Genomic DNA, 24,939 nt, shown 5'->3' on the forward strand with positions numbered 1-24,939 from the left:
GTTTAGGAATATTCACGTTTCTTGGGGATTGGTGGCTTCTGGGTACCATCCCATTTGTAGGCCCGTGGGAGAATTCCAATCACTCATCTTCTCCGGTTCGCCATTTTTGATGGGATCACTGATGCTGTGGTTTTGTGAATTTCATTTGTTTTGATTTCGTAAGATTTGCATGCCGGGGTGCCTCAGATGTCACATGGAATATCACACCTTTTGCTGCTGCTGATACGGGTGCGGGGTTCTTTTTTCGTGTTGTTTACACTGCCTGACCAACCAAGGTTGATATGTAAAGGCGCTGTTCAATCTCAGTCACTGATGAATCCATTCCTTGGTTGCTTTTCTCGTTTTAACAATTTGCTCTACTGCCCATTTGCCTGTCCACTGCTTGCCAACCAGGGACCAACAGGAAGAATTTCCGGACATACCATTGTCTATCTATCAAAGGCCGGCAGGGCTGGGGCCGAGACAGTCAGAAGTCATTACAAAGGCTCTGCTGATGACCTAAATCGGCAATATTAAATAAGTAGTCCAATTCAATAAAATATGAAAACATATGCACATTCCAGATTGTGCTGTTGTAAAGGAAAATTATTGAAGGGGGGTGGAACCTCCCCAAAGGTTTACAAAATGCATAATTAGTTCAAGCACGACATCTAAAAATCAAGTCGAATGCCCCAAAACAAAGAAAATTCTCCCAAGACCTAAAACACCGTCTAAAACACATGCTAACGGTATGTGGCTAAGAAAACCGACTCGACTTTTGGAAGCATCATTTAAAGAGAACATGTAACAAGCAAGGGCAAAGTTAACAGTTTGGCCTTTGTGTAGGCATGGGATAGGCATTTGCTATGCAAGGCCATACTTTATTTATTTATTTAATGTACTCGTAGCCAACATGGCTTTGTATATATACACAGTAAATAGCGGAGTGAGCTATTTATTAGATCACACATTTATGTTGTTCGTCAGTACAAAATACACGGGTATATCACTCAAAACAACTAAAAGATGGGAAACTAAAATAGTTATAAATACAATTCACTGCTGTCAATTATGGTGCTAACTGCCCGTAGGATGGGTACAGCTGCCACATTGTGTAATTATGTAAGTAGATCATGGCTGATGCTGTCAAGTGACATTCTAATGCCGATGAACAGGCCAAAGCTTTTGGCTTTGCAAATGCTCATTTTATAGCATGAGTTTAACTCAAGGAACACTTTCAGGGGCACCTATATTGCTTAAACGTCAAGTGGTTCAAGCCACATGTTAAGACGTTTTTTATTAATAAAGAAGCTGATTTACAGCTGCAATCAAGCGATTTACTTTCGATAGACTACTTAGCAATAACAATGGTATCCCAGAAAAGCCCATTAATAGATGTTACAAGTTGATGGCGCTAGCTCAAAGAGATCCCAGGAGAGTGTATTTTGGGGCGAGAGGGGTGGTAGTGGGTGTCGAGGGCCATAGGGACTAGGATGGCCATGGGCGGTCAATGGGTGGGATAAAAAGTCAAACGCCCACGGGCTGGGCGTCCCTTTTCACATCCCATTTCCCTGCTCTATGCACTCCTTTGCCTATAGTTTAGACTTAATAGGTGGGACTAAAGCTAAAACTAAAAATGGAAGGTATGGAAAGAACGGGGGCGAATGGTGAACATATGGCAAGTTCACAAAGCACAATGAGACCCTAGGGCAGATTGGAAGATTGACAAAATGAATGCCCTGGTGGAGATTTCGGGTCATTAGGAGGTAACCATGCCGCTATTAGCGGAATGACTACCCCCTAACCGGGTACCGGGTATCGGGTCCGGGTTCCTTGAATGAGGAATTACCGGGCCATTCCCACCTTGGAGGGCCCGGTAATTCCTCATTCAAGGACCCCATCCCCATTCCCATTGAGCCCCAATAGGGCTCAATGGGAATGGGGAGGGTGCTAACAATGGGCCCGTTAATAACGGGCCCATTGTTAGCACCCTGGTCTGCTCACAGGACCCGCTAAGGGCGCCTGGTAAAACCAGGCATCCTTAGCGGGTTCCCTCGAGCAGACTCGTAATGGGGCGGTAAGGGGTTGACGGCTCCGGCACCTTTACCAGCACGTTAACCCCTTACCGCCAAGGTCGTAATGACCTGGGTGACCGCTCTGTCTGCCTCCTCGCTGCTGTCATCGAGAGGCCATTTTGTTGGCTCTTCATGTTACACTTCATGTATCGCTGCACTTGGCCTCTGATTGAACATTTCCACCCAGCGGGGTAAGGGCTGTAACTTTGGTCCTGCCTGCATGTTTGTCTTCCCAACTCAACTTTCCAGATGACTGAGATGACTGAGATTGTCTTCTTTATGGCGTCAAGTGACGCACACGTTTTTAGGCAAACATTGACAAAAGAGTCTCCTCTCTATCAGGATGTTCTTTCCTCTGTGCCCAAGTTCCAGGTTTGCCAGCATGGGCCTGCATGTGTGTGCGTGCATGTGTGGTTGTGTATTTATAAGTGTGACCTTTATTGAATAGCTTGACAAAGCACCTTGAACTGAAGCAAGAAGATCGCCTCATGTTGCCCCTTAACATTTGGCAGTGGCCTTGACCCGGGTAAGGGAGGAACCCACTCCTAGTTCAAACCAGATTGAATCCACTGAGGCGGCAAATCAGATGGACTGGCTCCCAGTGCAGACTGCAGGGGTCACTGCGCCACTTTCATGGAGCTCAGTGAGGGAAAGACCCCACCTACGTCTTTCTGCCTTCTCGTCTCAGCATCCATGGCAAAGACATCAAGCATGCCACACGGCGTGGGGTGGCCTCAAAGGGACACTCGGTCATGCCAAAGCGATGTACATTGGCCTTCTGTACAGCCCTGAGGCAGGAAACTGAGTTCAAAATGGGGGGGCACCCCAAGGTCATGCCAAAGATCCTATCAGAAGGTAGATGGTCACCTCCTCCAGGAACAGAATATTAGCTAAATTACCAGGGAACATGGATGGGAAAAAGGGGTCAGTGGACGCTTCCATGAAAAATCACCCCATTTTATTTGAAATGTACTGACCACTAGGACTAGCCATTGGATCAGCCCAGTGAACGCATCACTCCTCCAACCCATTGATTTGTATTTCTCTCTCTGAACACTGGCCATCCTGTTACCAGCTGGGTGCTGTGGCTGCCTTTGCCAACAGTTGCATTTCATTATCAACCAACCTGGCATGGATTGCAAATGACCTCCTAATCTGGCCTCAAACTCATTGATGCACGCTGGATAGAAACACACTGGGGCAAAACCAGAGATCTAATACCTAGCATCTTGCTCTTGGGAAGTGCATGGTCTCGTAGATGGGTCATGTGGATCAGATGTGGCTCCCTTGGCTGCTCGTTTAACGTTCCTTGATCAATTCCATGGAGTCTACACTGTGGAAGGAAACAGGTGATCTGTGAGGACTCCAGGAACATGGTGGCCATGTCTAGAATCTTGCAGGAACATACATTGATTTGACAAGAATCACATCACATCATTTCGTCAAGTGGGACGCCATGATTCAAACCCAATTCTTCTAATTACACAGTTGAAGGCTAAGCGTTAGAATACAGGATTGTAGAAGAGCCCTTTAACCTGTCCCTGGGTCCAGTCTGACCTGTGTTTGGAAGGGTCATCATGAATTGACTTCTGCAGAGTAGCTCTTTGGTCAAGTGCCACTCATGTACATACAACCACTGGCTATCATAACTGGCAAAGTTATTGGCCATGTCTAAACAGCTCGGCAACTGATTGGGTTTGTGCTCAGAACTCCAGGGTCACCTCCTTTGAAACCAGCAGTCCAAAGTTGTGAGGCATCTCGTGTCGCCCGTCATTTCTTTCTACCACAGCTAACTCACCCTGTTGATATACTTTACAGCCCTGGGCCTTTGACAGTGAGAGCCTGATAGGGCGGCGATTCTTTATGTGAAGCCTCAGGCTTCTGTGTGCCAGAGTTCTTCAGTGTACCCTTCCCCACCCCCCGCACCACCCCCGGAAGTATCCTTACCAGCCTGGCCGAGTGACTGCTTCTAATATTTCTAGCTTTTGGGGGACGCGCTTGGTTGTGCAGTATGTGTGTGCCTACTGGCATACCCTCTGAAATCCATGTTCCCCTATTAGTCGCAGAGTGTTGCTACACGGAATTCGACGAAGATATGGATAATGCCATACATGGGCACGGCTCTGCCCTGCCAGCGGCAGAATAGATCCTGCGGGATTATTTGCCACAGTTAGACCGTCTCTGTGGAACCCGCACGCCTGAGCTTGCCAGGAACCCGATGAAGGTCTTTTGGTCTCGGGAGGGTAGCTAAGGGGCAACGTGCTCTCTTTGGAAGCATGGCGACATAGAGCACCACAGGTTCGATCCCCGGGTCCGTGCTTAGAAACCTCTGGGTATTAAACGCTTTATAAATAACCTATCGTACCCTTTAGGACCTGGTGCCTGTTGGCCAACATCATCGAGGTTTGTAGGAATGTACCACTTTGAGTGTAGCCCGAGACCCTCGCTCAGTGCCAACTCTGCATATAGGAGACTTTGCATCAGTCCTTGAAAGAAACCTTGAGGAGAAGTTGCGGCAAAGAGCCGCAGAAGAAATTGCAGAGGAAGCGACAAAGGACACTTACGGCCAAGGTGCAAGCAACCTTTTGGATTTACCCGAGAGCTACTTCAAGGTGATGTCAGCAGTGTGGCTCATCTTCTCTGGTGGTGCAAGAAGAGATCCTGCCCTGAAAGCAGAGGGCACCATCTGGGAACTAAAGCACACCACCTGCATGGAAATACCTTCCAAATGCCATTGTTTTGTAATTGGAAGTAGTGCTGGTGCCAGATTTCATGATTTTCGTCTTTTTTAATTTAATTTCTTGCTAGTTAGATGATGAGCATCGCATTAACAATTTAAGAGAGCTCCTAAGACCTACCGGTGCCCGGTCCATGCACACAAAGACATCTGTATACCCCATCAAGGGGCATGCACAGGCCTTAACTAGCGAGAGACATGATTCTTCTACTGGCATGTCCGCAACAGCGAGGGTGCAAGGACCCACCCCTGCCGACGGCCTATATCAGCAATGTATTGTTCAGCATTATTACTATTATTCTTAGATGTTAACACGTGTGCCCGTAAATATAGCAGCTGTATCGTAATAAGCCGTCCTCAGGGTGAACCCTACTTTGCTAATAATCCCACAGTAAACTGCTGTCCTGTCGACAACTTTAAAAAGTTAAATAACTTAAACATTTTACAGAAGCAGCTAAAAAACCAACTCCTGCTGATGCTGATGCCATTGCCACCAGTTGCGGATGCCACAACAAAATCAGGAAATTGCGCACTCTGAAATGAGTGACAGAATGTATGTACACTGCACCGGTAGGGCGTGCTGCTGGTGGCTGGGTTATCTTTCGCCATGGCAGGTCAAGGAACAAACAAACAGTTGTCAGTGAGCCATGAACGGAAGAGCCATGGCTGATTATACCAGTCCTCTTTGGTCGTATGTGTATGTTGTTTACATAGATGACAAGTTTCCACTTTCCATGCATGACACCTCAAGACAGGGCTGAGTTTTTTTCCCCATTGCATGCTGAGCCTTGTAGACTCATACATACAATGAGAAAACAAAACTACAAGTCCCAGCATGCAATGGCAAATCAGGAGTGGCTTGGGTATCACAACTAGTACTAGAAAAGTTGGCAGCTTTATATTTAAACCTTATGCCGGATTATACAAAACAGTAACATATGCTGTATGTGTGTAGGATACATAACGCAGAGGCATGTTTGACGGTGCAGTGGTGGTATGGAAGGGTTTTGAAGGTGCTCAGTAGCTAGGCCAGAGCAGAAGGGGTTGCAGGGAAACCCGGGACATCATTTTACCAAAATGCCAGGGGTAGCGGAAGTGACATCACACGACTTTGACCTCTGATGACATCACAGGAAGGGATGTCATTTACCCCACCCCAAAGTGACATAACTGGAAGTGGCACCACATAGCATTGTTTCTAAGTACACTACAAAAAATATGGTTATGATATCACTGTAATGTGATATACATTTCATATGATGTGATAGGTTATTTATAACGTGCTTAATACCCAGAGGTTTCTGGGCGTGGACCCGGGGATTGTACCTGTGATTTTCCGTGTCCTGTTGCTACCAAGGCAAGCACGTTGCCCCTGAGCTATCCTCCCCGTACAAGTATGGATCACCATATGTATTGTTAATGTCAGTGTGTATAGGCCGATATTACCAAATTACCTTGAATGCAAGTAGACCAAATCGAAGGCCAAATGACAATGATCTGCTATTATACAGCATGTAGGCGTAAGCGTTTCATATAGAAAAAATATACATACAATTTCACTCAACCTGTGTGGGTACTCATTAATCAACCTGAGAAGGATGAAAGGCTGAGTTGGCCTTGTCGGGATTCAACACAAGAACAGAAAGACGCAGGAAAACTCTATCCCCTGGACCAGAGTATTATCATGAAGCGAGAAACTGAAGAAATGTCCAGAGAGCAAAACGGTGTTGCTTACAAAAGTATCAAAATGTTTTTATTTACCATGATACAAAAAATTCGAAAAAGTCAATTAATGACATATTACTTTGTTAAACATCAATTAATCACATAAAACGACAGCATAGGTGAACAAAATACTTGGCTAAAATGCATCCATCTCAACAAACATTCACAGTACAGCATCCAAACCATACATCATACATAGTGACATTCAACCAACCAACAATGGCTAAAAATGACTGAATTAATTAACATTGCTTGCCAATTGGGGATGGGACAAACATTCATCACATCCCATTTGATTATTTTAATGTTTAAAATGTATTTAACAAACAGCAATAGAACTCATTAAAAACAATCTATCACATGGGTGGATCTGAGAAAAAGAAGGTTATGTAGATCACATCCCTAAGGAGTAAGCTCAACCGGTTTCGACGTGGAGTGTGTAATGGACAACGTCTTCATCAGGAGATACAAAGCAAGAAGCTTGTATAAGTAGCCATTAATATGCAGAATGGAAAAGAAGGGTCGTATGCTGGAGTCATACCGCCAATGGAACTGTGGCTGTAATTAACATAGCGCTGCAAACGGTGGCCCCCTCCAGAAATTATGATGCGGTGACCTTCTGGGTAGTAATGCAGCGAAGAAAGTCGTGTCAGCGGAAGTGCGCCTGATGTGTGGATATACACATTGATTGGTCCGTAAAAAGTGAGCTAAAATTAAAATCCAGGTTCAATTCTATTTTCCAACTGGGAGGCCACATGGAAGCATTTCAGGACCTTGTAATTCATGACCCTTTATATTGGAGATGCTCGAGGGGCTGCTGGGAAACGCATGTGCACCGTTCCTCCTGCTGCTGCTGCTTGTCGGGATTCAAACCTGCAGATCACACACACATCGCAGCAGACTGAGGGCCCAACCCACTGAGCTATCTTACCAGCTATAGCTATCGCACAGGCTATAGTAAAATTGGCAATTACATGTCTGAATGTTCTCAAAGTCAGAAAGCAGATTACACTCTGTAGTGGATACCATTAAACTGGTAACTGAGATTTAACAGCAGACCAGTTCATCACCAGGTCTGGTGCAAAGTTGGCCACATGTCACCCTGAATGGATCTACTTTTCAGGCATCAGAGGTTGGCAAAGTACACACCATTGGGGGGGTCATAACTGTGTATTAAAGAATTTAGAGTAGTACAGGGAAAGCAGCATAATCACACAGCATCCCCCGTACTCTGGGCACTCGTTACCTCATACATGCAAACATCCTGAACAGCAGGCCATGGAGATAGGAAAGATAGACACATTACAACAAAGCATTAATGGTGGCACAATGAAATCAAGAGTCACTTTATGTGCTATGGTCAAACATTTCTACACTGTACACAAGATTTAAGGCAGAAGGATTTTGTCAAGTAATTGAAGACACCGACGTGTGAAAAGCAAAATACATAGTGCAAAATTGATGCTTATTCTGCACTAAATGCTTTTTGGAAGTTGTTGCTTGAATTGTGAATTTGAGGGGTTTAAGAACAGACTAAATCAGTGACTCACCCCCTGAAGTGTGCCTGAAATAAACCTTTGATGAGTCTAGCAAGAATTGTATAGAATTCCAGAAAGACACATCATTTGGCATTCCTATTCTTTCTTATTTAGGGTCAGTGCTGAAAGCGTTACACTTGTGGAACCCCCTGCAAAGCCACAGCTCAGGAGCTTCAATATAAAAAAAAATATTTTTTATTTTTTAGGGGTAGCAAGTGACACCACAGGGATAGCAAGAGACCCCAATGGTAGCAAGCGAGACCCCAGGGGACGCAGGTTCGATCCCCAACTGACGTCCCTGAGGCAAACTCCCAGCTCTGATTCAGCCCAGGCGCGATCTGGAATCCAGCATCAACAGGCGGCCTCTCGCACAGGTTCCCCGGGCAGAAAGTCCTGCTATCCCCGGCGGCAGCGAAAACAATACTCGGTGCCCAATCGCCCTCTTGCATGCAGGTCCCAGTGGCATGAGGCCTGGGCAGGAAGGATTGGCATGAATTCGGTATTCGCAGGCAGCCTCGCGTTGAGGCTGTGATGACATAACTGCTGGACACAGGGGCCCCCACGCGCACCAGGTGAACTTGCAAGAACCCTGCATTGGCATCTGGGCGCATCCACAGGAATAGCGGGTACGCAGCCTGGCTTGCTGACTCGCACACGGGGGTGGGGGGGGGCATTACACGTATTCTGACGTCACACCCGTGGGCAACGCAGGCGCCCAGGCCAACTAGAGGGACACGCCACATGATTCACTTTGGGCGGCATCTTATTTGAAAAATGCAACAGTAGTGAAAGGCATAACATCAAAACATAATCAACATCGCACTTGCCAATCCCATCCCATGCTTATGCGCGTGGGACCAGGTCTGCCCATCTCCTGCTGCAGGCCCAAAGAACGGTCTTTGGGGAACGAGGAGACCCCACGAACCGACCGAAACCCCAGCCCCGTTCTCCCTGCCCATGCACGCCGACCAGTCAAGCCCCGCTGGGCGAACGCCTGCTGTGACTGCTTCACGCACTCTCCCAAGCCTGTGCCCAGCGCTAGGAGGGACATAGCTCTCCTGCTGTGCCCAAATGTTTCAGACCACTTAAAAGCCCATGCGGCGTGCTAAGCCTACCGCCGCCTGTAGGGTCGGCGTGCAGACCCCTTCCCCTCCCCGTGCGTTGCAGCCCGTAGCCCCACTGGTGCACGTGCCCTTAACAACAAGGATATCAAAAGCAATGGCACGCTCCCCTCCTCTGGCTGACTGGGGACACTGTCCATGGCTGCACGCACCACGTTCATGGCCCTGCCCACCTCTGCTCTCCCCCTCCGTGCTCCAGTGGACCGGTGATCTCGCCCGGCCCTGTGGGCCCACACCTGAACAATCACAATTTAAAAGGCTGTTTACCCTTCTCTGTCATAAAGTAATGGTCACCAGACCTCAAAAGAGGACAAGAGGTTAAGGCAGTCCTTGTCCATTCGAGGCCCTTGAATGAACCCCCTGCCCTTCATTTTTCAACTGATGTTGATGCCCCCAGAAGACTTGATGCCAACTCCTCATGACCCAGAGTTCCTCTCTGTGCCCTCAGCGCGAGTCCCCCATTTAAACACACATATATATATATTATGTCCACGTTGCCCTGTGGCCAAAGTTCAACGCCAATTTAGGTGACGCAAAAAATGGCACCGCATTCCGAACTCCTATGACATGCTACAGGCCCAGTGCCTCACACAGCCAACCGCCAACTGCCATGGTCCCCCGTCGACCGCCTTGCCCTGAAACACTTAAGCAGACCATCGCCAATGCCCCCACTGTTACCCTGCGGGAGCCCGACTACTCCTGCCAAGGGAACTCTGTCAGGTGACCCTAGGGACAGCTGTGGGGTCTGGTAATCCCTCGCATTACTCCAAGGCAATGGGACTGCGTCACTGCCCTCCATTGCCCCCTGTGCTGCGGATGGCTTAGGAATTCCGGGTACTGCAAGGGATTCTGAGGGTATTGGACCCTACGGTTTTAGGGGCCCTGGCATCAGGCTTTGCACTGAGGATGGCAATCGACTGGGGAGCCTGGGAGATCCCCATGTAATTCCTCCTGCGCCTGGAAATGGGGTCCCAGTTCCGTTACCTAGCCTCCAGCATGGAACCCCACCGAAACCCCACTCAGATAAACCTGCAATGGATTCTGTATTAGCAGGCAGGGTAAGCAGCTAACACGGCATGACACCTGAATACACAGGAAATATCCTGGACAGGTGGCACTAGCAGGCACGGCCACACACAGGCCGAACTTGCCAGTTTCCCGTAACCCCAGCCGACCCTCTCCCACCGTTGCAGCGAAAGGGATGCTTGGTACATAGGCGGTCTTCGAATACACGCACAGGCTCACACACAGGCTGCAGAATGCTTCAGATACACGCACAGGCTCACACACAGGCTGCACAGGTGCAGAATGCTTCAGATATACGCACATGCTCACACACATGCTGCACGGGTGCAGGATGCTTCGGTACACACACAGGCTGCATAGGCTGCAGAATGCTTCGGATACACACGCAGGCTGACAGACAGGCTGCACAGGTGCCGAATGCTTCGGATACACACACAGGCTGTACAGGCTGAAGAATGCTTCAGATAAACGCACGGGCTCACACACATGCTGAAGAATGCTTCGGGATACACACACAGGCTCACAAACAGGCTGCAGAATGTTTCGGATACACACACAGGCTGCATAGGCTGCAGAATGCTTCGGATACACACATATGCTGCACAGGCTGAAGAATGCTTCGGATACACGCACAGGCTCACACACAGGCTGCAGAATGCTTCGGATACACACACAAGCTCACCCACAGGCTGAACAGGCTGCAGAATGCTTCGGATACACACACAGGCTACACAGGCGGAAGAATGCTTCAGATACACTCACAGGCTCACACAGAGGCTGCAGAATGCTTCGGATACACACACAGGCGCACACACAGGCTGCACAGGCTGCAGAATGCTTCGGATACATGCACAGGCTCACACACAGGCTGCACAGGCTGCATAATGCTTCGGATACGCGCACAGGCTGAACAGGCTGCTGAATGTTTCGGATACACACACAGGCTCACACACAGGCTGAAGAGGCTGCAGAATGCTTTGGATATACACACATGCTTCGGATACACACACAGGCTCACACACAGGCTGCACAGGTGCAGAATGTTTCGGATACACACACAGGCTGCACATGCTGAAGAATGTTTTGGATACACGCATAGGCTCACACACAGGCGGCAGAATGCTTCGGATACACACACAGGCTCACACACAGGCTGCACAGGTGCAGAATGCTTCGGATACACACACAGGCTGCACATGCTGAAGAATGCTTCGGATACACGCATAGGCTCACACACAGGCTGCACAGGCTGCAGAATGCTTCGGATACATGCACAGTCACACACAGGCTGCATAGGCTGCATAATGCTTCGGATACACACACAGGCTGAACAGGCTGCAGAATGCTTCGGATATACACACAGGCTGCACAGGCTGAAGAATGCTTCAGATACACACAGAGGCTGCAGAATGCTTCGGATACACACACAGGCTCACACACAGGCTGCACAGGCTGCAGAATGCTTCGGATACACGCACAGGCTCACATAAAGGCTGCAGAATGCTTTAGATACACACACAGGCTGCACAGGCTGACGAATGTTTCGGATACACGAACAGGCTCACACACAGGCTGCACAGGCTGCAGAATGCTTCAGATACACGCAGAGGCTCACACACAGGCTGTAGAAAGTGTCGAATACACACACAGGCTCACACACAGGCAGCACAGGCTGCAGAATGTTTTGAATACACACACATGCTGCACAGGCTGAAGAATGCTTCTGATACACGCACAGGCTCACACACAGGCTGCACATGCTGCAGAATGCTTTGGATACACACACAGGATTCAGAGGCTGAAGAATCCTTCGGATACACACTCAGGCTCACACACAGGCAGCACAGGCAGAAGAATGCTTTGGATACACGCACAGGCTCACACACAGGCTGCAGAATGCTTCAGATGCACACACAGGCTCACACACAGGCTGCATAGGCTGCAGAATGCTTCGGATACACACACAGGCTGCACAGGCTGAAGAATGCTTCGGATACACGCACAGGCTCACACACAGGCTGCAGAATGCTTCGGGTACAGACACAGGCTGCACAGGCTGAAGAATGCTTCAGATACACGCACAGGCTCACACACAGGCTGCAGAATGCTTCGGATGCACACACAGGCTCACACACAGGCTGCATAGGCTGCAGAATGCTTCGGATACACACACAGGCTGCACAGGCTGAAGAATGCTTCGGTATCACGCACAGGATCACACAAAGGCTGCAGAATGCTTCGGGTACACACACAGGCTGCACAGGCTGAAGAATGCTTCAGATACACGCACAGGCTCGCACACAGGCTGAAGAATGCTTCGGATGCACACACAGGCTCACACACAGGCTGCATAGGCTGCAGAATGCTTTGGATACACACACAGACTGCACAGGCTGAAGAATGCTTCGGATACACGCACAGGATCACACAAAGGCTGCAGAATGCTTCGGGTACACACACAGGCTGCACAGGCTGAAGAATGCTTCAGATACACGCACAGGCTCGCACACAGGCTGCAGAATGATTCGGATACACACACACGCTCACACACAAGCTCACACACAGGCTGCAGAATGCTTCGGGTACACACACAGGCCGCACAGGCTGAAGAATGCTTCAGATACACGCTCAGGCTCACACGCAGGCTGCAGAATGCTTCGGTTACAAACACACAGATTGGACATGCTGCAGAATGGTTCGAATACACACACAGACTGCACAGGCTGCAGAAGGCTTCAGATACACACACAGGCTGCACAGGCTGCAGAATGCTTCAGATACACACACAGGCTGCACAGGCTGAAGAATGCTTCGAATACACACACAGGCTGCACAGGCTGCAGAATGCTTCGGATACACACACAGGCTAACACACAGGCTCACACACAGGCTGCAGAATGCTTCGGATACACACACAGGCTAACACACAGGCTCACACACAGGCTGCAGAATGCTTCGGATACACACACAGGCTCACACACAGGCTGCACAGGCTGCAGAATGCTTTGCATACACACACAGACTGCACAGGCTGCAGAATGCTTCGGATGCACACACAGGCTCACACACAGGCTGCATAGGCTGCAGAATGCTTCGGATACACACACAGGCTGCACAGGCTGAAGAATGCTTCGGATACACGCACAAGATCACACAAAGGCTGCAGAATGCTTCGGGTACACACACAGGCTGCACAGGCTGAAGAATGCTTCAGATACACGCACAGGCTCGCAGACAGGCTGCAGAATGATTCGGATACACACACACGCTCACACACAAGCTCACACACAGGCTGAAGACTGCTTCGATACACGCACAGGGTCACACAAAGGCTGCAGAATGCTTCGGGTACACACACAGGCCGCACAGGCTGAAGAATGCTTCAGATACACGCTCAGGCTCACACGCAGGCTGCAGAATGCTTCGGTTACAAACACACAGATTGGACATGCTGCAGAATGGTTCGAATACACACACAGACTGCACAGGCTGCAGAAGGCTTCAGATACACACACAGGCTGCACAGGCTGCAGAATGCTTCAGATACACACACAGGCTGCACAGGCTGAAGAATGCTTCGAATACACACACAGGCTGCACAGGCTGCAGAATGCTTCGGATACACACACAGGCTAACACACAGGCTCACACACAGGCTGCAGAATGCTTCGGATACACACACAGGCTAACACACAGGCTCACACACAGGCTGCAGGATGCTTCGGATACACACACAGGCTCACACACATGCTGCACAGGCTGCAGAATGCTTTGGATACACACACAGGATTCAGAGGCTGAAGAATCCTTCGGATACATACTCAGGCTCACACACAGGCAGCACAGGCAGAAGAATGCTTCGGATACACGCACAAACTCACACACAGACTGCACAGGGTGAAGAATGCTTTGGATACACGCACAGGCTCACACACAGGCTGCATAGGCTGCAGAATGCTTTGGATACACACACATGCTGCACAGGCTGCAGAATGCTTTGGATACACACACAGGATTCAGAGGCTGAAGAATCCTTCGGATACACACTCAGGCTCACACACAGGCAGCACAGGCAGAAGAATGCTTCGGATACACGCACAAACTCACACACAGACTGCACAGGGTGAAGAATGCTTTGGATACACGCACAGGCTCACACACAGGCTGCATGATGCTTCGGATACACACACAGGCTCACACACAGGCTGCACAGGCTGCAGAATGCTTTGGATACACACACAGGCTGCACAGGCTGAAGAATGCTTCGGATACTCACACAGGCTGCAGAATGCTAGTCCTGCCCCTCCGCCGCCCCTAAAGTGCTGCCTCTCAAGGCACCCGCGCCAACATCTTGCTTCGTCCGCCTGGCCTGCTCCCAAATCTGCCGGTGTTTATTTGAGTTGGCATTTCTTGTTTCGCTTCTTTTAGCAGTACATGTTTATGAGTGGAAAGAAACCATTTTTCAGTGTTGATTTTTTGTGTTTCTTCTCCGCTGCTGCCTGGGGTCCGGGAATAGCAACTTCTCCGGCTCTGCCCAGCCAGGCCGTGCCCAAGGGCCATTGGCAGCATCAAACCTCTCCATGATCACGGGACCTGACGGGCACAGAGTTCGCAGAAGCGAAGTTTGAGTTGTTTGTAACCAGGGGCCAAGTCCTAAATATTAAAGTAGGTGGGACTCATCAACACATGCAATGGGAGGTGACGTTTCCAGAAATTAGCATATCAAGGTGAAATATGCACATTGCATTAAGTTGCCTTTGCATAACCACCCAAATTGCACAGGACAAATGGCATTTGCCTTTCATAAAATCAACACACACACAAAACCAAGAGAGGATATTTTCTTCTAGTAGTGTTTATGAAAACGTTAATAGGTCTGCATGTTTTAAACTCCAAGAGCCAATACCAATGTTTTCCCTGGAAATTGCAGTACCGAAATGGGATATTTCATCTTTATTTGTTTTGTTAATTTTCGTCAGGTTATATAGTGCAGTGGTGAAGTGTCCTACCCACAAACCTGACAACTGCGGCTCGATCCCCGAAAATTCATTAATTGAAAGCGGGAATTAAATGTTTCTCATTTTAGCTGGAGCGGTTAGGGGGACTGAGACCACCATCTGAAAAAAGTGGGTGGACTGCGTCCACCGCGTGTACCCTCGACTTGATCCTGTTTGTACCATAGAGAAGTGATGATTATGATGACGATGGGCCCAGACTTCGTGGAAGAAGGGCTCAAGTCCTGAAAAAAAAGTGGGGGTTCTCATTAACATACCAATTGAATGTGGTGTCGCCAGAAATTAGCATGTCGTGGTGCCCTCTGAAAAAAGTGGGGGACTCCGTCCGCTCGCGTGTACCCCCGACTTGATCCTTCCACTGAAGGCCAGAGTTCAGGGGCCTGCAACCTGCCGCTCTCCAGATGTCTTGAACTACAACTCCCAGGATCCAATGGGAATTATAGTCCAAAGCGTCTGGAGAGCGAAATGTTGCGGAACCCAGCCATAGGTGATTGAGGATGGGCAAGAGTGGGATTGTCCTGCAGCTGGGGGAAGAGCCATTGGACGCGACTGTGGTTGTAGAGGTGCGGCATTATGAGGCTTGATGTCTGTTGGGAGGGTATTTGATTGCCGCGTGCGTGCTTAAGTTGGTGTACATCTAGCGTGTCTGAAGGTGTTTCTTCAGAGGGTTAATGCGGGGAGCAGTTAGTGGAGATCTCAATGGGCGTCTTTGAGCATCCATCGTGAGGCCGTAGTGCCCTCTCGGTAGGGGAGCAAATTGAGCCATGCCTCAGTGGCGATGGTGATATCCTTCAGTTGAGGTCGTTGTGTGGAGACGTCCTGAGGCAGCACAGTGAGGTCTGGCTTCCTTGGCCACGGTGAGAGTACAGTGGAGACTGCAGGGAAAGGGAAGAAAGACTTGAGGAACAGGCTGCGGTGCGTGAACAGGCTCCAGGCGGTAGCACGTAATAGGGAGGGTCAAACGCAAGCCACAGACGGTGAGGTTGTAGCTGAGGAACCAACCTCGCCGCAGTGATGAGAGAATTAGAGTGGGGGCACCTGGGATGCGTTAGAGCATAAATGACTTTGAGGCACGTAGGAGCAGGGTCGCCGACTGCTTGTGTTACCTTAGACCTTCCTTGCGCAGGTTCAGAGGAGCAACCCCCACTCTCATCTTTTGAGGTTCCCGGGGTGGATGGCGGCTATGTCTGCTTCAGGGGGGGGGAGCACTGAAAAGCAGCTCTCTTGTATACTTTCCATCCAGCGCTGTGGCCTAGAGCTGGAGTGCCTTTTGGTTTGCTCCAGTCCTTGGTGAGGTCATTGAAGTTGAGTGCTAAATAGTTCTTCGTGGTGTGTGTCTGTCTTGAAGCCTGAAGACAATTTCTTTCCTGAGGGTCGACCTTGGAGATTCCTGTTCTAAGACATACCTACCAATATACCTTCTTGTAGGATTCTGGGAAATTGGGTAAGTAAGGGCTGGGACATGGAAAAACCGCCACCAAAGACGAAAGAGTGTAAAGAATAGGCAAATGACAAAAGATCAAAGAAAGACGCACTGTTTAAGTTTAGTAAACAGAATACAGATTATTCGAGATAAGGAACTGCCAGCCCAGCTAGGCCTGGCAGTGCAGATCTGCTGTTAATGTAATGTCTACGTGTACATGTACCAAGATTTCTGTGCTGCTATTGGATCAGTCCAATGCTGCTGGTGTAAAAAGGGGCATTGTTTCAACAGCACTCGTGACAGATTCTTCCTGCTTCTAAGCGCTATAATAAGTACTATAATCATTACACCTTTTAATGGTACTAAATGTATCAACATCGGTGGAGGGAAGGCCTGAGCCATTCCCTTTGGATTCAAACTTGTGACTGCAGGCCACACACACACATACCCAGCACACAGGTATCCTGTCTCTTAACAGTAGTCTGCATGCATTTAGGCTGTCCATGCCATAGGCAGCGGGTGATGCAGTGTGGATTACAGGATCCTGTCTGTTGCCTTTGGCGGATTCCTTCTGCCTGAGGTGTGCTCCCTCGGGCAGTGGCTGCTGGGAGCTGAGCGGACATGCCTCGTGTCACCGTAAGATTGAGGGCAGGCAATCGCACCCGCAGCGCAGGCCCTTCTCCAGAGCATTCACCTGGTCTGGTGACTCTCTATGGAACCTTTAGACTGCACCTGCATGGTCATGTCAAGGGACCCTCACCGGGAGGAGAAGGGGAAGGCGGGGAAGACGGATGGAAAGGATGAGGGAACAAAGCGAAGGGGAATGCTGACACCTCTGAAAAGGTGAAGGAGAGCAAAGCCCAGAGCAAGAAGACAAAAAGAATGGCACTTCCATCTGCTTGCTAATGAAAATGGTTCACTAAAAATGCCTAACGTGCACACGGCACCTCTGTGCCTTGAGACTGCACGTAACATATCAGCAATACCGGTAAATATATTTAATAACCAAACTCATACATTCATGAAAAATATTTCTCTTAGAATAAAAATCAATTTGCATCTGGTACATACGACATCCCTATTTAGTCAAATGTGTAGGAAGATGCCAATCGGCCAATGTGTTTCGTACCCTGTGGTCTTTCATCAGGGCAAAATCTATAAATAATACAAATCAGAGGAAAAGGCAACAGAAAAAGAAAAATATAAAAAATGGAAATGGGCTAAAAGAACTGAACACAATTCATTTGGCGTGCACCTTGAAAGAAATGAAACACATAATTCAAAGCCTGAAAACAAGAAGCCAAAGAGAGACCTGTGAAGACATCCACGTGCACCTTGAAAGAAATGAAACACATAATTCAAAGCCTGAAAACAAGAAGCCAAAGAGAGACCTGTGAAGACAACCACATGTAACAAACAAGGGAAGAAGAAAAAAGAAGCTAAAAACGGATTATAATAAACTGATTTGTCGATAAAGAAAAAAGAGAGAAAGAAACGAGAGAATGAGCGGAGGTACCTCTACGACCTCAATCTATAAAATGCATTTTATAGATTGAGGTCGTAGAGGTAAGATTGAGGGCCCCTTCTCCGGGTTTTTTTTCTACACATTTGATTAAATAAGGATGTCACACATGCAAGATGTGGATTGATTTCTCTACTAAGAGGAATGGTTTTCATGAATGTTTAATGAGTTTGGTTATTAAATATATTTAGCAGTACGGCTGATAGGTTAGGTGCTGACCGCACGAGGTGCCCGATTTATTCTGCGGGTACATTCAGAGATTAGCTTTATGTGATTATAGTTTGATTGCTTGGATTATTAGTTTGTTTTGTAGTGCCCACCCACATTCCCCTGTTCGCCACCTCTCCGCGTTGCGCACCCATGCACGATTGCGCGGATCGTTCGTAGCATTTCCCTTTTTAGTTTGTGTATATACTGGAAATAGATGAGAGCAGGTCACACCACCCTGACCCCACCTATCATTTAAGCATGCCACAAGCACTTCACAACATATGTTATGTTGTGTTATTGGGCATTTGTATAGCGCCTTTTGTAACATTGCTATGGTCTCACAGCGCTGTGGGTTTCAACGCTCTCAGGGACCATAGTCCAGGTCAGTGGAGAGAGTATGGTAGTAAATAGTGCTTGGGTGCATTCGGTATGTGTGCAGCCTGGGCGGTTTGCGTGGTGTGTAGCTGCATCCTAATGCTAGGCGTGTTGCAGTGGTTGTGTGAGATCAGTAGAATGCATGCAGCAAGGCTGATTAACTCGGGGGTAGCTGCATTCTGGTGCTGGTCGTGCTTGTGTATAAGATTGTGTGCAGCTAGGCCGATTTTTCCTGCAGGATAGCTGCGTTCTAAAGACTTTTGAGGTGTTCATGGAGGTGTAAAGGTATGCGTGCTGCTCGGCAGAAATAAACGAGGGAAATAGCTGCATTCTATTGTTTGTTGGTGTTTGAAAGCAATATATATCCATATGAAGGGAGACTGCTTTCTGAAACTCTGTGACACTGGTTGATAGTGACAAACCGAATCAAAACGTGTTGCCTCCCGCCATCATTATAAACAAGCAAAGTAATGGCAGTCATGTCTACGTAATTCACAGTATTGGTATACCACAGTGGGATAATGCGCCTGCTGTGGCAATATATGTGTAACCTAGACTTTTATTTTTCTTTCTGGCTTACCAAAATGAGTTCTTCAAGCACCTTTTATAAGTAGCACTTCAAAAGTGTTGGAGCAAGTACTGTGTAAAACAAGCATTGGCAAAGACAATTGTTTGGGCTTTTGTGTAGCGATGGGATAGGCACTACTCTAATGACACTATCTGGCTGTATGGTGGCAACTGCTGGGAAACTGTGTGCTTACATGGACATGTGATAGCAGTACCTTCCAGGAGCAAAACCAATAACTATACAAAAGCCAGAATTGCTGGCTTTGTCGATTCTTTTTTTAGCAGGACCTCGGAGCAAGGAGCAGATATAAATCAAGTGGCTGAAAGCACACTTGATGAAGACATTTTTATTACACCTGTAGTGCCTTTGCAGCTGCAATTCAGTGAATAGCTGTCAGCAGACTGAGGTAACACCGGCAGGCTAAAGCTTGATGTTGTTACGGCTTGATAGCGCTAGCCGAAAGAGATCCTAGGGGGATGTGGGGCAGGTAGCGCGTGGCAATTGCCATAGGGATTAGCATGGCCATGGGCAGTCAATGTAGGGGTAGCTACCCAAGCAACACCTGCAAGATGTATATCCTTCACATATGTCACCGCACTTCCAGTTGTACTCCAATGCAATTGTTTCAGCTTATAGGTGGTGCACCCCCAAATAGCCCAAACTAAAAACTTGAGAGAAAGAAACGGAAGGAGAGAGAAATAAAAGGCGCGGAAATGTGGGTGGAACTAAAGATTAATAGACCCAATGAGAATATGGAGCCCTGAAGAGATCACATGACTTCAGCCAGACTCGATTTCCTTGGCGTTCTGAAATTGAGACGAGCGATATTCCACACTGTGACCCAAAGCTACTTGAACAAATGTCAATGACCAAAAATCTCACTGAACCAGGTACGGCCAATTCCCCTTCATCTTCCAGGAATAGTAATGCCTAATAACAACGAGAAATGCATTTAATGATGAATGTATTTTGTAAATTACTTATTAACCCTGTTTCTAGTATGGTGACCATGAAATCAAACATCTGTAGCAGGGCCTCTCTGTCACCTATTGAGTGAGGAAGGGAACCATAAAAGCGTCTTGCTGTTCTGTTCATTGGCCAGCCTTGCTGTGAGGAATGAACTTCCGGGGCACCAGTTGTCCTGGGATGAATATCGGTTTCTAAACCATCAATCAGCCCCACACCTCTAGTACACCAGGAGGGATCCAAACACATTGGAAACACAAGCAAATTATAAACCTCCTTGTCCAATTTTGGTAACGTGGACAAAACCGCAGGCTTATCTCTGCAAGGTTGTGGATCATTGATTAATTGCAACAAAGTGAAAATGCAACTATTACCCAATGATAAAAGGGAGTGTCCAGTCAAGGTTGTATACACATATCTACTTTATTATTATCACAACAGACCGTTCTAGCACACTACAAAATACACCCTACCCTGTAAAGGAATACAGAGGACAGACAGGTTAAAGAAAGAAAAGGGATGCACTCTGGATACCTACAGAAGGGTAGTTGGTATAGTAATTAATTGCAATAGTTCAAGGATACTTGGTTTCAACACAAAGGACGCAATGGGTCATAAAATGCCACTAGGTGCCTATGGAGAAGGAACGGGGGACAGAACCACAATGTACTTTGTGCTTGTAGAAGTTCTTGGTGCTCAACAGGGTCGAGTCACTTTAAGGGCACATTGCAGCTTCTGCGACAGAGTTCAAGATGGAAGACAGCTGCGAGTATCAGGCAGCAGGCAGTTCGGGGCGCGAGGCTGGACAGATGGCTGCAGGCTGATGTACACTTCTTCTCGGGGTCCGGAATCGTTGTCTCTGTACTGGTTGGCTGGTCTGAAGCACTGGTCGAGGCATCTCAGATGACGCTAGCGACGGCGGTATAACAACCGTCAGCGGTGCAGTTGGTTACAGCTCGAGGGGCACGACTGGCTCGAAAATGTCCTTTAAGGCAAATGCTGGTTGATGCATGTCAATGCACTCCTCCTAGCTTCTTCACTGGGCTTGTGTCTTTAAGGCGAATGGGCCGAAGCTGAGGAGAGTGGCTTTGGACTTGTCCTGGGTTCGGTTCAGAGACTCTCTGTCACTTCCCACCTAGGAAGCTTGATTGTAGAGTCTAACAGAGCCTAGCAGGGCACACTGCATGCTAGCTGTGTACAGGTTCTGGAGCTGGTGGGGGGTCCTCTGGTCTCAGAATCTCCCTCTGTTCCCTGGGAGATGTTTAGAGGAGGGATCTTGCTTCCCTCTTTGGATATCCTGGCCTCCCTTTACTGGTGGAAGCTGTAAGGCAAACTGTACCTTCAGCCAGGGTCCAAATTAGTTCTTCTTGTTTCTCCTTGCAAAGTCTTCAGATGATCTGCCCAAAAGAGGGTCTCAGCCCTCTTTTAAAGCCAAATGGGCCACAGTGATTGGTGTAGACTAACCCTGCCTTAATTAACCAATCCTGGGTCCCCAGAAACAATCTCATGTATGCATGAGGTCATACCCAGAATGATTTGCAACAGAAAAGGTAAAGGGGTGAAAAAATGCAATACTAAGTCCCACCCTCCTTACTGTCTGTTGTAGATCAATGGGTCTCTCTTGTTATGGAGCTCTCTGTGGTTCCTGATTAAAGCGGCAGGTCTCCCTTCGAACTGCAGCGAGAACAGACTTTCTATCTCCTGCAACCACATTCTTGTACCTTTTGAATGGGGTTCCCCTGTGGGGGTTGCCTACTGTAAACACACAGTCTCAGACATGACAGGTCACTGCCTTTGATACTGAGAGGCGGGAGCTGGCTTGAGGTTGACACAGTGCATATCAAAGGTTGTTGGGGTTTCCTGTCTCCTTTTGTAAACCTCTGCAGCCATGCCCCATGTGGGACTGTTTGAAGTATACTCTATTGGTATGTTAGTTATGTTAATTGCTGCCACTATCTGCAGAGGGTAAACAAATAGACAGGGCGGATCCATGGAGCCTTTGTTAGTTAATTAAGCAGGAGGAATGTTTTGACCCTCCTCCTTTTAAGATGCATCATGTGCTCCACCTGTCAGATCCCAAATAATTATGACAGGGAGAACTAACTGCTCATGTAGACTGTGTCGACCCTGAACACACGGGTCTAAGTGTATGTCGTGCAGTGAGCATAGGAAAATGTGTGCGGATTAGCCCCACACATTTTCCAGGGGTCAATCTACCATCATTCAATTTTATATAAAAATTCAAAAAAGCCCAGGTGAGTGCGCACCCACTGTGTGGATGGTCGAATTCCTCACACTTGCTCATTTACTGGTCACACTGCATCATTCACTGGCCACCCCCACATTCACTGCAGACCCTGCCGACTCACTCTGCAGTCCCTCATTCACTGCACTGCTTAATTGGCCACTCCATGGTACATTTCCTGCACAAGAGGTGATTCCCTGCTCACTGCTTCATTTACTGGTGAGCCTACCTCCTCAGGGCCCTCTTTCTCATTCACCATCATCATTCCTGGGTAACCGTACTTCACCCACTGCCTAGCTTGCCTCAGTCCCTGCTCATTGCCATGTGTGCATTTGCCATTCATCAGCATGTCTTATTTTCTGTCACCCCTGCCTCACTCACTGGCCAGCCCATCGACTTGCCAATTACCCCGCCCCACCAAAATGTGACCTCGCCCCATCCATTGGTCACTCAGCATTAGTTAGTTGTCCCCCTACTTCACTTACTAGTTCCCCTGCCTCTCTCGCAGTCACATTTCATCAATGGCGTATCACCCTTTCACTTACTCACCTTCCCCTGTGAGCTGGGTGGTCTACTCTATCCTCTGGTTATCCTGCTTCACACCCTTTGCCCCCCGGACACCCTGCCAAAGCCAATAGTCATTCTCTCCTAGCATCACCCTGCCTTGTCCCCCTGCATGGCTCATTGAGCTCATTGACTTCTTTGCGCCATTTACTGCTTCCTCTTCCTGTCATCAGCCACCCTGCTCATATTCCCGGGTCGCCCTGTTCTGTATTCTGATTGGCCGCCCTCCAATGTGCTGCGCGTTGCTTGCTTATCGCCGCCTCTTGATGATCTTTGTCCCTCAAATTAGGAAATATAAATTGATTGTGCCATATGTATTAATTATTATAATTATTATTTATTATTTTTTTTTTGTTTTTTTTTTAAACTTCACAAAGTATTCATTTAACGGATCACATAACATAGTCTTTAAAACACAGGATCTAAAATTACAGAATCAAAATCTTATCATTAAAATGGTAATAACATAATATGTATTAATTAATTCATCCTTTATAACGTGTTTAATAGCGGAAACCGGTCTCTAAGCGCAGAGTCAGGATTCAAACCCGTGACACTCTGCGTTGTCTTGCTTCTAATAAAAACACGTTGCCCCCAAGCTATCCACCTGACCACATGTCCATGTAAAAATGTGAGTGGAGATTGAATCAGGCTTATGCTGGTTCACAAATGTAACAGCATCAAAGACTTATTTTCTGCATGTTAATATTATGAGTAAAACATGCCTAAAGTAAATAATATTGTTAGACATTCTTACAACGTCGCCATTTTTTCCAGAGGATCTATAACCTTTGGAGATCCGGGGCCTTGTGCCCATTTTCCCCCCTTGCTCCTCCATGAACCAAAGACATGACACCGTGAGGCATTAATCACATTAGGCCGATATATCAATTTCCACACGTGTGACAGCGTCGTTTGAAGTAACAATCAATGCAGTGGTGTGGATTGTGGTATGCTAGACTCTCTCAACAGAAAGGGTTTGTCAATTGAACATGCGGCTTAGAACCCACTGGGGGCCATAGGACAATGTTAAATTGCACCACATTTAATCAGTTAAAAATGCACCATACAATTAGTGGCAAGGTGCATATCTGATAACAACACTGCAATTTGCCAACGAGTTTTAAAAGTCTGCTAAATAGGGTAGTCCTAGGTGCATACGAAAAGAAGGTAGTGAACATTCAAAATCTGCGCTACATCCATTAGACATCTGCATGCATGTTTCTACCTTATCATATAACACGGGGGTCTTCATCAGGGCACAGAGAAACGAATTCAGAATTGGTCATAAACTGAAGTTTTAGCGCCTGTGCCTCTTAGATGTTGTTCCCACACATAGGTTTATTGGTATCAGAAGAAATTGAGGTTGGTGACCCTGGGACAGGGGTCACAAAAAACAAATTGCAGCAAGAGGAGACATTAGGGCCCAGAGGGGGGTAGGGGGGGGGTGATTGCCTGGTATCTGAGTACCTTATTATGGAACGTTCACCTAGGGCACGTTCTCAGAATGCGGGGGACATGGGTCAGGTCAGGGGTGAGGGAGCAGGTAAATAATTGCCGCCTTTATATGGCCAGCTGAGGCAGGGCTGAGAATTCTTCTGCTTAATTAGTGATGAAGTAATTCCCTCGCTAACTTTTCTGCACTGACCAGAGAGGGCTGCCCCATTGGAGGTGGACCCTGCTGCCATCAACCATTTCGTGTATGTAGCTTATTTGATCCATTGTGGACCTTGCCATGCAGTGCAGCAGAGCACAGTCAGCAGTCATTCTAGCACATGAGCCCAGGGATCCCCGCCAAGTACTATGGAGTGTGAGGTGCAGCCGAGACTAGATTACAAAGAAACAGCATG

At 47.9% G+C, this 24,939-nt stretch overlaps 1 protein-coding gene across 1 annotated transcript in view; it reads left to right on the plus strand.

Annotated features, from left to right (window-relative positions):
- NTN3 (netrin 3) overlaps positions 1–24,939 on the plus strand; it is a 234,460-nt gene that overhangs the window by 79,838 nt on the left and 129,683 nt on the right. The gene's annotated exons all lie outside the window — the stretch shown is intronic.

The sequence above is a fragment of the Ambystoma mexicanum genome, chromosome 2q (genome assembly GCF_040938575.1).
Source record: "Ambystoma mexicanum isolate Mex_15411 chromosome 2q, UKY_AmexF1_1, whole genome shotgun sequence".
In the NCBI taxonomy this organism is placed as follows: domain Eukaryota; kingdom Metazoa; phylum Chordata; class Amphibia; order Caudata; family Ambystomatidae; genus Ambystoma; species Ambystoma mexicanum.